The 16,914-nt window shown below is 38.3% G+C and overlaps 1 long non-coding RNA gene across 2 annotated transcripts; it reads right to left on the minus strand.

Annotated features, from left to right (window-relative positions):
* Nucleotides 1-1,145: 1,145 nt before the first annotated feature.
* On the minus strand, nucleotides 1,146-3,733 carry LOC107838101 (uncharacterized). 2 transcript variants are annotated; one of them, XR_001664164.1, is made up of 3 exons: nucleotides 3,360-3,733; nucleotides 2,327-2,441; nucleotides 1,146-1,224 (listed from the first exon to the last, which is right to left on the minus strand). It is a non-coding gene; the product is annotated as an uncharacterized LOC107838101 (long non-coding RNA). The 2 variants fall into 2 exon arrangements; XR_001664165.1 differs by lacking the exon at nucleotides 1,146-1,224 and adding an exon at nucleotides 1,357-1,463.
* Between the last annotated feature and the right edge of the window lie 13,181 nt (nucleotides 3,734-16,914).

Consider the following 16,914-nt stretch of genomic DNA (forward strand, 5'->3'; position numbering starts at 1 on the left):
TAGGCCTATTCTACTCGAATGCATTAATAAGAGGGGGCCTTATGAATAAAGACAGCAGAATTAATGGAGAGCACGGGTCAAACCGACAGCTGGAGATGGAAAATGATAAGAAATTGACATATGAAAGAAAGAAACCAGCTGTGGAGCCTCATTCTCCAACACCTCATTCTGGCAGACAAGTAGAGTGAGACACACCCTGCAGCGAAGCCTTATCAGTCAGAATTATTGTAATTTATTGGTCTGCACTTGTTGCTGTGGGACTTTTAATGCATTTCATCTGGAAGAAAAAAAAAAAAAGAGTAGGAATTGCAGAGAAACACTTTGTTGTCTTTGCCTAGAAATCTGACTCTCAGCTGAGCAGCAACACATTTATCTTCTTTATGTTCTGTAGAAGCCCATAAATCAAATAATCATTTCGGCACAATGTCTGCCTGTTATCTTATAACAGAAAAGATAAGCAATCTTGTTTTTCACAATTAATTACAAGAGAATCAATAAGTTCTACACCTTTAAAAGGATCCAGGATTAGTCGCAACAATAGATTTTATTTGGGAAATATTTATTTTAGATCTAAAAACAATACAGTAATAATACTGTATGTTACTTAGTTTTTATACATTTTAGAAAATATTGTCACAGGAAAGTCACCATGTTGTTCACACTGCAATGCATTCTGGGTAAATGATGTGTAATGGTCCAACTGCCTTTGCTCCATCCAGCCAAAGCAGTGATGAGTAACGTCTTTAAGCCTTTTCAAATTGAACCAGAGCGCACTGAAATCGATCTGAATGTAGAAATCACAAGAAGTGATGAAGATGAGGAGGACCAAAGAGAGGAAGAGGACAGAGTTGGCTTTTGGAGCTGCTGCAGCTGCCTTCAGCTTCATAAATGAAAATGAATGACACTTACATCTGGTCGGACTGTGTGATCTGGTAAGTAACTCTATAGCGCTGTGTCGGTTCGTTATCGGTTGTTAATGTCCGAACTTCGTCTGGTGTCATAGTGGTTTCACATCCAGTACCGGTGTTCTAGCTCCATTAGCATTTCCAGCAGTAACAGCACTGTTAGCATTTCCAGTAGTAACAGCTCTGTTAGCATTTCCAGCAGTAACAGCTCTGTTAGCACTGCTTGTCTTTGATGTTTCTCCCAGCGGCTGTGTCCAGTTCGGCAACAGCTGTGGTGTGCTGACTGATCTTGGTCCGGTCGGATTGGTGGGTTCAGTATCTGGAGAAATATAGCTTCATTAGCATTTCAAAGAGCTTTCAGCTCTGCCTGTCCTGGTACGGCAGCACGGCATTTATTTTTAGTTTGTTAAAGTAACCAACAAACAAAAAATAAAGTACTAAAAATTGTTAGAGCCTTTGTCAGTTTTGCTCATACAAATGACTCAAAGTCTTCTAGAGAGAAATGTTGAGAGCACCGATTAGGTCCTTCAGAAGTTGTTTTCCACTGCGCTCTCGTTTCTTTCATGTGGGAAATTATCCAGACTCAGGTCTTTTTTTTTTCTTTTTCTTTTAAATTACAGCCAGCAGTGACACCATGTGGCATTATTTAACTTACACCAATCAACCACAATATGATAAACTACTCAGGTGAAGTTAGCCTTCCTGTGTTTACTGTGTAGATTCCAGTACAGAATGGACCAAAACGCGTCATCAACCCATCGGTGACAAAATGGTGTCACCATGGGTGAAAAATGTAAAAAGAAGATGTAAATTTTTTAAAATTTTGGCATATCACAAACATGTTAAACTAATCCTGGATCACTGTAAAGTGTTAATTCAACTTTTAAATCGTTGAAAGAATAAATGCAGGAACTTGTACCTGAATATGGTTTTGACCTTCATTGTGTAGTTTGACCATATCCATAGGTTTCCTGTCATCTTGTATCAAGATAAGAATTAATTATAATTTTTTTTCCAACATTACAATTAAGTTGGTAGAAGTAAAAATGAAACCAGCTTCGTGCTGCAGGCAGTTTCGGTTTTAAGACTATTACAATTCAGCTTCCTGAATGAGAAGGGATATTTTGTTTAGGTGTAAACAAAGCAGAAATTGGGTCATTTCTGTGACACACAGAGAAATAAATTAGTCAGAGAAGAAATGCCTTTGGTGGCACACTGAAAGTAAATAATTCACCAAGAAAGGCTGCTCTCAAATACGTTATTACAAGCTTGTGGAGAGAAACAATGTGCCGACACTTCAAAGCATACTTTGTCATTATCATCTCTTAGAAGACATTAAATAATTAAAACCAGAGAAAACAATGTGTTAAGTCATAACATATTTCATGTGACGTATAGAAATATAACACTGAAATATTTACCCTCCCCTGCTGCCTGCTGTTGAAGCTGCCTGGAATTTGTTTTCACAGGATTTTGACATTGACAGGAAAATGAAGGCTCAATTTTTCTCCCAAAGTGGATAAAACGTTTTATGAGCTGTAAAGGGCAAATTACAGAGCTTACAAATTCAATCTTTAAAAATATTCACTGAACTTCAACTTTTTTCAGTTTGCACCATTGAAACAACACATTCCAATACATTTTACTGGGATGTTATGCAATGGAATACACCAACAAAACATGTTGCATAACTGTGAACTAGAATGACTATGATGGACAGTTTTCAAATTCGTTTTGCTAAAATCTTTTTTAAAAATGTGGCATGCCTTTGTATTCAGTGTAAAAAAAAATTGAATATATTCGTATCACCTTTGCACATCAAGTTGACATTTTTACATATTCTTCTTTCTTCCCTGTATTGTTGTATTACATAAAATCCCAGTAGAATAATATTTGCCTAGTGGATGCAATATGACAAAATGTGGGAAAAGTTAAGGGTCTATGAATGGGCATTATATTGACCCTTTGCAACTATGTCACTTAATCATTCGAGGCGCCGTGATGGACGTCGGAAGTGAGGGACGGGAGTATTGAACAGAGCAACTGACAATGTTTTCCAAAGTTGTTTTTGGCAGTTTATTTGTGGTTTCTACTTATTCGAGTCGAGCTAATTTGTCTGTGAACGTAACACACATCTGGTTGGACGGCGGTATTTATAAAAGTTGGCAATAGCTAGCTTAGAAACCGACCCATACCTCCTCCCTCTTGATGAAATTACCGGCTTTGCCTGAGTTCACACCACATGATTTATATCACTATGTCATAAAAAGCGTTTCCCCTCAACACTGAAAACGCTCAGAAGACGAGATGCTAACCAGTCTTTTCCGTACATGCTAGGCTACATGACGGCGCGGCTTTGTCTCCATGGTTACCAACGGTTCGGCACGTACCTTTTCCATAATGTGATATTTGATCTTTCTAATCACACTTGCTTTATAACGTTAGTCTTCTTACCTTGTAAAAAGTGTTTGCTGCAAATCCACGGTTACACTGAGGGTTGCCAGTCATTATGATTAACAGCTGATATCCATAGCTGCTGTATCTTTCCATTTTAAAAGTTCTACAACAAAATGACAAGTCTGGTTTTCATCCTTGTCCGTTTCTGCAGCCGACCACGCAGCATCCTGTGGCCATTTTTAGAGTGAAATCAACTGAATAGAAGCGATATTAGGTTACAGATGTCTGTTTTTAGACTCTTTAAAGAAGCGTATTGGTTGTCCGTCATGACGGAGTGGGCGGAGCTCTGAAGAGCCTGACGTCACGTGCTAAGGGTCAATAACTTTGAGCATTTTTATTTCAAAGTCTGAGTAGTTGTGGGCATATGGCAATCAAACAATCAAACATTTCTGATAAATACAATTAAGGCTGTTAGAATCTAAATCTTCAATTAACAATTTAATATATATTTGTATCATGTTCGAATAAAATTTCATTTCATTTCATATATATTTTTTACATTACTATGATTTTTCAATATTTTTAATGTTGAAATGAAGCTATTTGACTTTTCCTAATCACTGCCTTAACATTTCCTGTATGTAATTAGACCCTCCAATCTAATCCTTTTGCTATTCCCAAAATTTAAAAAGGGTTAGATTGCAAATAAAATAAAATCAGAAGATATCTTTTTCCTTCAATGAATAAACCTCCTTTCTTTTGACATTTTTTACATCATTTACCAATAAATCAGCAGGACAAAGAGCTCTTACATCACTCACATTAATCTGCTGGCCATAAATTAGTGCTGATCTTTCTGCTACATTGACAGCAGTCCTTGCTTTCTATGCTCCTCTTAACAAAACAGACTAACGCTTAGGGATGATTACTTTTGAGATCAGTGAACAATCAGGCTTTGCTCATTAGCCTGCAAATCCCCACATTTAATGGACCGTTGGTCTCGACAATAATACTGAGAGCAGTTCTGTTTTCCCTCCTTGCAAAGAGGATGCTGCAGCTACAGTGGCCACATGATTTCAGCTCTATGCCCCCTGAATACTGAATATCCAGGGGATACATGGAAAGAATTGATGTTATTGTCTGTGTGGTCACATATGGAACAGAAGAGTTTCCAATTAGTAAAAGAAACCGAGACAAGATGATAATAAAGAGGAGGAGTGAGTGCTTTTGGAGCTGTAATGGGTAGACAAAGCCAACAAGTAGCTTCTTCTTTTTGCCATGGAGTATTCTCGGTGGGCTGCTACATCTGGACAGTTTGTGTGAGTGTGTGTGTGTGTGTGTGTGTGTGTGTGAGACATGGAGAAGAGAGCTGGATGTGCCTCCAAACACACCTTAGAGCTGCAAAGACAACTAGAAATCAGCTTTGAGGTAAAGCTACACTGCAAAAACACAAAATATTACCAAGTATTTTTTGTCTAAATTTTAGTGCAAATATCTTAGCAAACTTGAAATAAGGCAAAACTAACTTGCAAGTAACTTTTTATCAAGATAGAGGCTTGTTTTATTGATGAAAAAGTGCTAGTTCCATTGGCAGATCTTTTAACTTATAACAAGACATTTTTCCCATGTTATAAGTTAATTTGTCTGCCAATAGAACAAGGACGTTCTCATCAATATTAAACCTTCATGACCAAAGTTTCAAATCTCCACCTGGATATTTTTGCTTATTTTAGTTGCACGCAGTTCTTTAAATGTCCTGTGAGTAAATATATTTGGCCATTTCTCGATAATAACTGGAACTTTCAATATCTAGCGAGTTATTTTCGCAATTTTCCGTTTATTGAAAGAGCGCCTCAGATAAAATTCACTCCCTGCTACGGCGGGAGTAAAACCGCTGGACCGCTGGAACGCCACACGTTGCAGATAGCGCAACGTGTGGCAGAATTACGGTAATGCAAATTTGGCTGGATTGTCAGCACTACATTCAGTCTGTAAAGGTTAAGGAAGTATTTACTTAAAACAAGCCTCTATATACTGCTGAAAAGTTACTACTTTTGACTTAGTTTTGTCTTATTTCAAGTGAAATCAGACCAAAATTACTTGGTAAGCATTTGTGTTTTTGTAGTGCACAATACTCAAAATACAGTTTGCAATACCAAACCATAATTTCAAAATAATTTAAAAGAGGTAAAAGGCCTAATCAAATCATGTATTGAATTCTCTATCCGTTAGTTTTACTGTCTCTTTTGTTATTGTCTTGGCTTCACCTAACCTTATTTTCACCTTCTTGTTTGAAGGAATTACAGAGAAAATTAAACATCTTAGATCAAGTAAGCTTTGTTCTGTCTCTCAACCTTTGCACTTTTATCTACTCTAGATTCTTATTTAATCTCGCTTCGATCCCCTCCATCTTCCTCACATATTTAGCTCTTCTCCTCTTCCCAGCCCTCAATCGGCTATAATTACATACCTTGGAGTAGTAAATATTTCAGTGAAAAGGCTTTGGCATGTCGCTGTGACAGAAATACTGCATCTCAGCTCCTGTTGGAAGGTCCGTCATTAAACTTTGAACGGTTGAGTTTCTCAGAAAATGAACCCTGTTGACTTGCGCCACTGTGAAGCTGACATTTAAGGCTCCGTAGAAAAAGACTCAAAAGCTATTGAACGGATCATCATGACATTTAGGCCGCACATTTATCACAGCATAATTTATAGTCCAGTTTGAACCTTGGACCTTTCACTTTACTTTCATGTTTTCTTTGTGAATTCTTAATGTGATTAGCAGCAGATTCATACTTCGGCTACATTTACACCTAAAATCCTTTTATTTTACTCTGTTGGGATTACTGATAAGCCGGCCCTCGCAAGTGAGAAGGACAGTACTCACTTGTCTTAGCTTTGGAGAAGCTAGTGACTAGCATTAGGTTGAATTGCCATTTCCCTCTGCTATCCATTAGCACATATAAGCTAGCTTTGACCTTGGATAGGCTAACAACTAGCATGCCCAGGGTGGTCACTCATTGAATTGCCTATACCTCTGCTGTCCATGCTTACGCTAGCTTGAGGTTTGGATGGGCTAACAGCTAGCATACTTGGGCTAGTCACCTTCGTTTTTCTCTAAGGAAAACTTTATCAACAAAAATGGTCTGTAAGCGACATACATTAGATGCATTGACATATTTTCCTCTGGCAGAGTTTACAGTAATCCAGTGTGAAATCAAACAAACATACTCCATATACACAGCATTATATATGAAGCTGAAGGTGGTTTTTCACTGCAGTATTATACGTATCTAATGGCTCATTGCAATGAGTATGTAGAACAGTATTACCAACTGAAATACTGCTGATGGAGACATTTATAAAGGACCTGCTACTTAGAACAGAAAAAAAGGGCTGAGTACTTACAGTTAATCGATCTAAAAGTGTGGTCGGGTCATAATGAACATTAAAAACCTGTCCCTGTATGAAGGAAAATAAAAAAAATGCCACACGTGCATTTTAACTGACCATTTAGAGAACATCTAATAGATCTGACACATCTAATGGACAATTACCTCTACTGTATAAAACCACAGACCAACCACAGCGGCTTTTATTGTTCTGAAAAGTCATTGGCAATGCCGGATTTCACAACTCACTTGGCATGTGCATGCATTGTAAATAAAAAAAGCTTTATTTTCCCACTAACATATTTGTCTGACCAAGCTCTCTTTGCTGACTTTCTAATGAGAAATAAAGTGGTGATTAAACATGGAAGACGCATCAGGATCCGTAATAACAGAGAGACGAGAGAGAAAAATGTTTCACCACTTCATGGAAATGTTTTTCTTAAATGGAAACACTCACACCCTTGCGTCTTTGGCGGAAACAAGATGTTACACTCAGTGGACACCCACATACTGTAAGATCATGAACCCTGGAGCACTGGAGCAAAGGTGCAGTCATCAATCAGAACTGTGCAGTCATCAACACCACGAGGAAGAGGGAGTGTTGGGAGGCAGTGGGACTCTACAGCTTTCCCTGAAACCTAGCAGGATATTTTCCTCGACCGACAGTATTTATAGCCTGTTACTTCTCCAAAAGTCGTAAGTGTCTTTGTCTGCCCACCACATGCTGCTCTGCACAGACCTGGAGAGATCAGGTAACAGTAAGCACCGCTTTGCGACAGGTAATGAATGTTTCAAGGTACGGCGTAAAGAGGATAATACGGATTGTGAGAGCAGAAGTCTGAAAACTTGACACACATTGTGTCATGTTAACTCCCAGATGAGGTCATCAATCAGTGCAACAGAGCAAGGCGCTCTGACAGCTGCTAATTCAGAGGGAGGAATGAAAGGATAGGTTAACAAAGAATAGGACTTGGCTGCGAGTCTAACTGAGCAGAAAGCGGAAGATTATTCTGTCTTTTCTAGTATTCTCTTTTTCCAGCTTTGTGCGTCTCATTTTCCGCTCCTCGCCTTCTACCTCGCTCAGTCTTTTCCTTTTCAGGTCTTATCAACACATCTGTCTGGGGAAGTTAGTGTTCCCATTCATTTTTTACACCATGTTTTCCCAAAGAGTCACTAGATCCCCAAAGAGCCCCGCTGGCTCAGTGTTTCTCCTCAGGCTTCCCTGAGAAAAATCTGTGTAACCAAAGCCCCCGGACTAACCACAGCCCCATATTAACCTGCAGAGACTCTCTGGACGACGCTGGTCAGACAAAAACCTGCATTGTTACCGTCTGACAGCTAATGAGACGTGGACACGGTGCGGTGGGTTTCACTGGAGCATAGCTTCACATGTACAGGTTGATCTATAAATAAAATCAATGAGCATATGTTCGAGTCACACTACCCTGTTAAAGTTTGTCACTTTGTGGGCTCTCTTAAACATAAACTATATGTAACAGATGGAAAGTTAATACTTTCCAAACGGCCATCAGGAAATCTGTTCAGTAAACTGCACTTCTTAAGTTTTTTTATTTTGCCATGTAGAAGTGTCCTTTCTGTGCGAAGCAGCCAGATGTCTGGAGAGTCTGACATACCAATGGAAATGTCGCTCATACCAACACCCTGATACTCAGAGTTTCCTGAAAATATCAATAATAGCGCGAGTGGGATCGCCCCCCCGGGGCAACCCACTCGCGCTCACCTCCCCACGCACTTCCCTGTTGGCCTCGGCATTGCAGGCGCTCGGCGTTGACCGAGTCAGCAATTTTTCAGGAGGTTTTTTATAAATGTACTGTCCACCCAATGTGAGCCAGTAGAATCCTTTATTGACGTTCACCGTCAGATAAACTGTGTCTTGCATCAATTCCTTTAAGGAACATGCTGGTGTTCGTAAACAAAACATAATGTGGCTGATAAATACTTTAAAAAGATACGATGGCTATTTAAACTTGGATTTGGCCGTAGATAAAGTTAGACGAGTTCAGACATGTTGCTGGCCAAGATAAATATAGATTTACTTCACCATGGAGGAAAAATGTTTTCCTTGAAATAAAAAATGTGATTTTCTTTTTATAAAAACAATAGGGTTTCCTGCTAGGAACCCAAAAAATACAACCAAAATGAGCACAGGAGAGTTTGAAAGGTGTGAAGGCATACCTCAAAACCAAGTAATCACATCTAACTGCCAAAGTTGTGAATCTTCCAGATTCAATTAGATTCTGATTATTAGGGTCATCACTCAATTAACCAATTTTTCTATTCAAACGTTCTTGAGATTTTGTTTAAATTATGTGACTGATAAGAGGAAAGGCATGTGAACAAATATAGGTTTGTGCTCCAAATTTTGCAACTTCGGTTACCCGTATTAGGTTAGCTTAGCTGCCTCGCCTTTTCTTAAATAAAACTAAATGTCAAAATATAAATATGGTGGCTGAGTGGGTGCATAACACGACATGTAGCATTCTGGCAAAGACGTACAACTTAAAAGCATTTTAAAATTCAGCATTTTGAATCGATTCCGTATTTCCAGGACTAGAAAACGTGATTTTTTTTTTCTGCATGACTGGGAAAGTTTGCAGACGCACGTGGAAAAGCTCTTGTGTTGGCCCACATGAGTCCATTCACCTTTATGATTGAAGTGCTGCTGCACAACCGGATCAGATTTTCCTTTCTTCTCCCTTTTCTCTTGGATTTTGCACCTTTTCCTCCTCCACCCCACTTGTCTTGTTGGTGGCAGAAAAGCAGAACTGTTCTGCTGACCGGATGATGACATTTAACATAGAAAAACACCTTCAGTTTGTTTTATAACAACCATTAAATTATACTGTTAAGCTGTGCAAAGAGAGTGCCATTAGAGTGGTCTTATTGCAGTAAAAGCTGTGATGCATGTGACCAAACAGCTTTATGACTGGTGGTATGGGCAACAATCTAAAATGTTAAACCGTACAGCGCAGGCTTCACACACCACAGACATTTACTGCAATGTCATGGAGGGCAGGTTGAAGAAACTCTTCAGTGGGGTCATCCAAAACCAGAAATATTCTAAACTGGATCAGAGAAGAAGAAAACTAATCATCTATCAGAAGAATGTGAAACTCCCTACAGAAAAGGCCACAGCCAAGATTAATACCTGAGCTCTGGATGTGGTGAAGCAACAGCAAAAACAGTGAAACAACGCCAACAATCATTCTGTGACCTTATCAGTGTTTCGCATTAATTTGGGGGAAGGTTGGACCCATTTTTCTTTACAGTGTTTGTAAAGACCATTAAGGTTTCTGGGTGTTTGTTTATGCATCCTGAAACTGACTTTTATTAAAACATTGACGGCGTTGGAACATTTTTTTTTCTGTCAGCCACTCTTGTTGTTAATTTGATGCTGTGTTTGAGATTATTTTTGAAATTTCTGACTCAATTTTAATGATTACTTAGCAGTCAGACAAATGGTGTCACCTTTAGATTCAGGATATTTTGGTAAACTTTATGCTTGATTCAAACATTGCAAGATCCACCAGCCCTGTAGCTAAACATAAGCTCTTAACATTTAAAATGCTGAATGTCAAACATCTTAACATTGCACAGATGTTATTTCAGCCTTTTTTTAACCAAACAATATTTATTCAGCTCACTCTGACCTGTAGTTGGTGATCTAACTCATGATTTTGCAGAACTTTGCACTGTTACAATTATAAAACAAACTTTTTCTTCCTTAATCTGAAAGATTATTAAAGATGTGACAATAAGGCACACCAAAGCAATAACCCAAACAATGAGCAAAGGAAATCAGAAGTACAACTGACACTTTACAGGTGATGTAATTAGCAAATTAAGTCCAGGTGTGAGAGAAAAGCAGAAGTTGAACTGATTGAAACTGAAGCCAAGAGCCACAACAGAGAAACCAAAGACGAGACATAAACAGAAGATGACATGAGGAACTAATAAATGAACACACAGATCCCACACACCACATTTGGGCATCTGAGCTCGACACTTTTCAGATTAAGACAACCCAGTTAAAGACGAGGACAATCATAAAGCCATGTGCTTTTAATAGATGAGATAAAAGCCCACAGAAAGTGTAGATTAGGCCAAAAGATTAAGATAACTCAGACTTTATGATTGTTTGCTTTTGTCATAGCAAAAGTACCAGACATTAAGAAGCTTTAAAGTTGTGCAAGTCCAAGAGAAAATGTTTGAATAATGCAAATCTAAACAAGAAAACTCATCCAAAGAGTAAGCATGGGATTATTTGTGAAGGTCCTCAACCTCACTGGCTAACTTTTGAGTGGTCTGTAACTGCAGTAAGTATTTTACCAGCAGGTAAAAAGCTGTGCACTCCATTCTGCAGAGCATTTAGAGGTAATTTATATTCAGAGCAAACTTCAATAACATTATGTGCTAAGAGCACCATAATGCCTCACTAATGCACAACATCCCTGTAACATTAACATGTCACTGTCTGGTTTTAAATACGCCTGCGTGGAGACAGGTGGCTTAATGCACTAAAGAGTTGCGCTGCCCAGTGAGAGCAGCAAGTCCAGGTTTTACAGCGCTCCTCAACGTGAAAAATGATGTGACTCATTTATGAGCGCGTCTGCTGAAAGACACGAGTTAATGCATCAGGCGGATCAAAAACAAAAGACCTGAGCTCCGGCCTGCGCCTCTGTCCAACAGTTGACGTGTTCGTTATAAAGATCTCTCTCAGACGCATTGCTTCTTTAGATAGTCAACCGTCTGTGTGGGCATAAATGCAAATAGTGCATTAATGAGTTTGGATGAAAGCACAAAGCTCTATTTCTATCGGTAATGAGCCCGTTGATAGCGAAGATAAGAGTGTTACTTTAGCAAACTGCACTCTGTGCCTGGCGTCACTCAGATGTTTGCATTAGTGTCGGGCTATAGTTAGCACTGGAAAGGTCGCAGAGGATTTGGTGTAATAAGTGTCATAAATTTTAACCGTCTAAAGTCCGACCACATGTGCAAACCAATAAAGTACGAGCTTCCCGACGTCTTTTTTTAATAACCGCCAATCTCAGCCGACCAGCATGTGTGGAACATATTTGGAAAACTCAGCGGTTCCAAAGGTTTTCGTCCTGCAAACATTCTGCAGGGGAAATGTTTGATACGAGTACAGGGCCGCAGAAAAATGTAAAGCTTCACATTAAAAACAAAGATCTTTTATCTTATCGTTTTAAATTTAAGTTTATATAGCCCACGGAGAAACTATTTATTTATTTGTTTATCTTTCAGTAACCATTACAACATCTTCAGATCAGATGTGAGAAAAAATGTCCTTCAACAGAAAGCAAAAAAAATAATAATCCAAAGTTGGGACAAATTTGGTGATTAATTACACTGAGAAGAAAAGTCTTTGCTTCGCATAATCTTGTGCAACATACTTTATCCTTCCACTCAACTTCCCAGTGATGTCTTCGGATAAGACTTGGATTATGTAACTTACTCTAGTTTTCCATGATATTGAAGGCCATCACTTGGCTTTTTTTCTTTGTTATATTCCAAATTCTCTGATAAACTGTCTTGTAGGTTTTAATTAACTTTACACTATAACCACCAAAATAAAAATACATAAATGTTGAAAATGTGTCACTTTATGTGTGACGACTATTTTGTGTGCAAGGTCCCATTTTTAGACTGAATTACTGAAACAGAAGATAATTTTTTTCATTTATTTAGAGGTTTCTGTCCACACTTTAGGACATATTTCAGACAGTTAAGTATGTTAAATGTTTTTGTGTTAAATGTCTTTGGATTTGGATATTTTTATGTATAAGGCTTTCAACATTGTCTATAGTCAAATATTTCTCTAAAATATCTAGTTCTACATGTTTTTTTTTTCTTATTTCAGCCCCATTAATTATTTTTGTTTTGCATTAATCTGATGGTAATTCATTGCCAAAACATTTCTTGCAAAAAAGTTTCTTATCAGTTAGTTGTCTTATTTCAAGTGTACTGAGATATTTGCACTGGAAAGTGGACAAAAATACTCGGTAAGATTTTGTGTTTTTGCAGTACAGTAATAATTGGATGTGAAATATCCACTGATTGTGGCTGCAAAACAGGTTTTCATTCACTACTCTTACAAAACAAAACGGAGTGTTTGTCATTAGTATTTAGTTATATTTTTTCTTTAAGAGTTAAAAAAAACTCTTGTTCAAAGGTAGAATGATCTAAACCTGCCTGGATGCAATTTCCAACAGAAATAGTTTCCACTTAATAAAAAGCTCAATCTCGTTGAAAACATTCGCTGGATTAGATTAGCTTCAGGTCACTCAAAGCTTTTCCTAACCACAGTCCTTTCAACTGGTTTGGAGGTGGATTCCTGTTTTCACAGCATGTCAGAAAACACCCAAATCTCACAAAGAACTTCGAAAACAAGAATTTACAAGGAAAGACGAAGAAGAAAACATGGCCAGCAGTTGTTGAGGGAATGTACAGATGTTTTATTTTTCAATAAAAACTTTAACTTTTCCTCCACTACCTCTTATTTTTTCTGTTTCTGAATATTTACCCTTTGCTATATCTTCAAAGAAAGAGACCCTTTCTTTTTGATGCAGCAGAGTCATCTCACATTAGCACAACATGCCACCCAGCGACTAAAGGTCACACTCCTGTGAAACTTTACATTTCACGTCTCGCCTGTGTTTAGATAGTTGGAACAACAGTGGATGTCTGGATGGACCTGCATGAGAAGAAAACCTCACAGCAGGTGTTTCAGCTCCGCTGGGGAAGACAGAAACTAAACCAAGTTAAGTGTTAACCACAGACGCCGAGTTACACCACAACTTCTCGTTCCCAGCAGGGCTGATTCTGACATCTTCCAGGCCTCGCTTTTAATATTGTTATTTCTAGAAAAATGTATTCAGTTCCCTTAAGCCTTTACCACTATGATGTTAAGTGACAAACCAACACAAAGCAGGACATATTGAAGGAGGAATGTGGAGGATGGTGTAGTAACTCCAAGACCAAAATACAACAAAAAAACGTTTCGGGCTCAGTGACGGGCTCAGCTATAGACAGCAACATGGTTTCTCTGGGTTGCGCTCAAGATGTCTCATCAATTTCAGCACCACTTTTTCACAGCCTCCGTCTTATGTTCCCAAAGTGCAACTGACAACTATTTCCAAGTCTCCATTAAGATAAGATCACGCATCAGACTTCTTTTCTAAATAAAAGGTTTTTGTTTTTTTTAAGATACGAGAACACAAGCATATTAAAGTGAGTAAAAGGAGAGAAAAGGGCTCATTTTCTCTTCAGGGTCACATTTCCAATAAGCAAATCTATTTTCGTAATTTCAATTTGCGCAACAATGGAAAGGCAGCTACTGTGTTGCATGGCGTGCTTGAAAGGCGGCAAAGAGGCTGGAGGTCATTTTCTCACTGCAGACGAGCTCTCAGCCCTTTCTGAGGGGGAAACGCGCCGGCGTGGAATGGAGAGCTTTTTAAAAGCCCGTGAATAAAAGCTTTGACATCCCCTCTGCCCCGTATCCCAACAGCCATCCCCATCTTCTGTTTCCTGCAGCCACCATCGCACCACTGTTTCCATCAGGGCATGTTGAGACGCAGTGAACACAATTAGGCCTGATGTAATGAAATCACACGGCTCTGGTTAATGGAGATGCTGGTGAACAGGGTCACTGATTGTGTTTGTTAGTGTGCATGCAGCTGCATGAACCCTCCGCCTTGTCTTCCCCAATAAAACACAGACGACAGATTAAACACGGAAAACTCGGATCCCCATGTCGAGTGTGTACATCCTCATAAATAGCAAACAAAAAACCGACGTAGTCTGTCAAACTCATAATGAAGATCATGAAAGCTCTTAAAGGGCCGGTTGTGCCAGAATGTATCGATAAAACTTGTTCAAACTGTTACAATATCAATGAATTCGTAAAAATTAAATAACATTATTTAACCTCCAGGATTTTCTGATACTTTTTTGCCATAAAAATTGAAGTGTTTGTGGTACTAATTTGGAAATATTTGCGATATTTGCACCTATTAGTAAATGTGACTTTTCATTATTTACACACTGTAACCTGACATCAATTAAGGCTGAGGCAGCTGTTTAGTACAAGTAAAAGTTTTTGACAATTTGAGAAAAATCTGCAATAAACTCCCAATTCTGTATTAGCACAAAACAATTGTGCTAATACACAATTAGCACAATTGTGTATTAGCATTTCATGATAATTCTCAAGAAACTGGAGGGACTGATTAATATAATTTGGTAATAAACAGATAAAAACTGCATTGATTTGATTGATAACATGATATTTAAGCACACTTAGTGTTTAGTCTAGAATCCAGAGGGCCACATAAGAAGCTGCAGCGGGCCGGATTTGGCCCACGAGCCTCGAGTTTGACACATGTGGTGTAAAGTATTTGCGGGGAGATATTACATTAGATTTTAATTCTTCTGTGGTACGTTTCCTTGATTCAGCTCATAAAATAATTCGTGCATTTCGTCTAGCAGAAAGAAAAGAAAAATAAAGTCATAACAGCTTTTACAGGCTGCCAGGAAATTACTTTGAATATAGGATTTAGCTTATTGCACTTTATGCCCCGTTTTCTTGCGGTTCTTTAATAATAATAATAATAACAATAATAAATGTAGTTTAAAACATAAAACATCAGGAGCAGCTAACTTTGAAACATTTAAATGAGCCTAACACCTCATTACACTCAGCCTGACCTTATCCAGCAACTTTACTTTCTAAAATCAAGAAGATTAAAGACTCATTGACATTTAGTTCCTGGATCACAGCTTTAGAAACCGCTGACCCACGGTCACAGAAGTCAAACCCACAGAGAGTGAAGGACGCCCTGAGTGGAGAGTTAAACTCCACCTCGGGACGTTCAAGTGGCGCTTGAACACGATCCTCAGCTGTAAATCAGGAGGATAATGTGAAAGGGTCACCTGAGCAGAGGAGGAGGTACAAGTCTGGATTATTGGAGCTAATGAGGTGGAAATGTAGCGCAGCACCTGTGGGTGGCTGTTCTGACGGAGGATCAGGCATATGGAGCGACGCAACGCTGCCTTTATCACTGAAAACAATGAACTGTTTTATACCCAGAGTTATCTGAACACAAACAGTTTATCACATGATGTATAAAGAGACAGCAAATCTTCTACAAACATTGTTTCTGTTTGTCTTACAGAATAATACGGTTGCTAACCAGAGCATTTTTTTTTAAATGTGATTTTGTGTGACCAAATTTAACTGTTTGATGGTTCAAACGGTTAAAGGTGTGCATCACAGCTGGTGGTTGGAAAATGACGTGAAAATGATTCCCAGATGACAAAACGTAAAGAGGGAGGATAATGTGGCATATGGAAAAGGTAAGATGATTTTCCAAAAAAAAAAAGCAAGGTATTATTCAGTTTAAGAAAGAAAGAGACACAGAAAGACAGAAATAAAGAGAGAACGATAGAAATAGAGAGAAAAAAGACAGAACAGGACAGAAAAGCAGAAAAAGAGAAAGAAAGAAAGAAAGAAAGAAAGAAAGAAAGAAAGAAAGAAAGAAAGAAAGAAAGAAAGAAAGAAAGAAAAATAGAAAAGAACATTAAGACAGAAAGAAGGAAATAGACAAACAGAAATAAAAAGAAATAGACAAAGATGGAAATACAGAGACACAAAAAGAGAGAAAAAGAATAAATGAAAGGAAGAAAGGAAGTAGAGAGAGAGAAGTTAAGTCATTGTTGATTTCTCACGCTTCTTTAAAAACTAAAAATATTACGCAGTATAATTTGTTACTGACATTAAAAAGTTTATATTAAAATACTTTTTCACTTCTAGTTGTGCTCTTTCGGTACTTCCTGTGTAAACCTGACAGTGATGTAAATTTATTTACATCCTTGAAACAGATTTAGGGAAAACAATCTTTTTTCCAGTTCTTCTTGTTTAGGTCTTCCTGCTCAGCAGCAGCAGCATTCGTTTGTCCGTCGGCTCTCTGGGGCATTAATCAGTCGGCTCAACTCCCAACACGGATTCACAAGATTTACAATCAAAACTGCCCGAGTAACATTGTGCATTTTAAAGATTAAATTACCTCTTTGATCTCTGAGAGCTAATTTAGCTCGGCCCTAGCAGACCGGTCATGCATTTAAGTCCATGTGCAGAAAAACGCATGAAAATGAAAATGTTTGTTTTAAAACGCACAATC

This window comes from Poecilia formosa, unplaced genomic scaffold (assembly GCF_000485575.1).
Source record: "Poecilia formosa unplaced genomic scaffold, Poecilia_formosa-5.1.2 Scaffold212, whole genome shotgun sequence".
NCBI classification, from domain to species: domain Eukaryota; kingdom Metazoa; phylum Chordata; class Actinopteri; order Cyprinodontiformes; family Poeciliidae; genus Poecilia; species Poecilia formosa.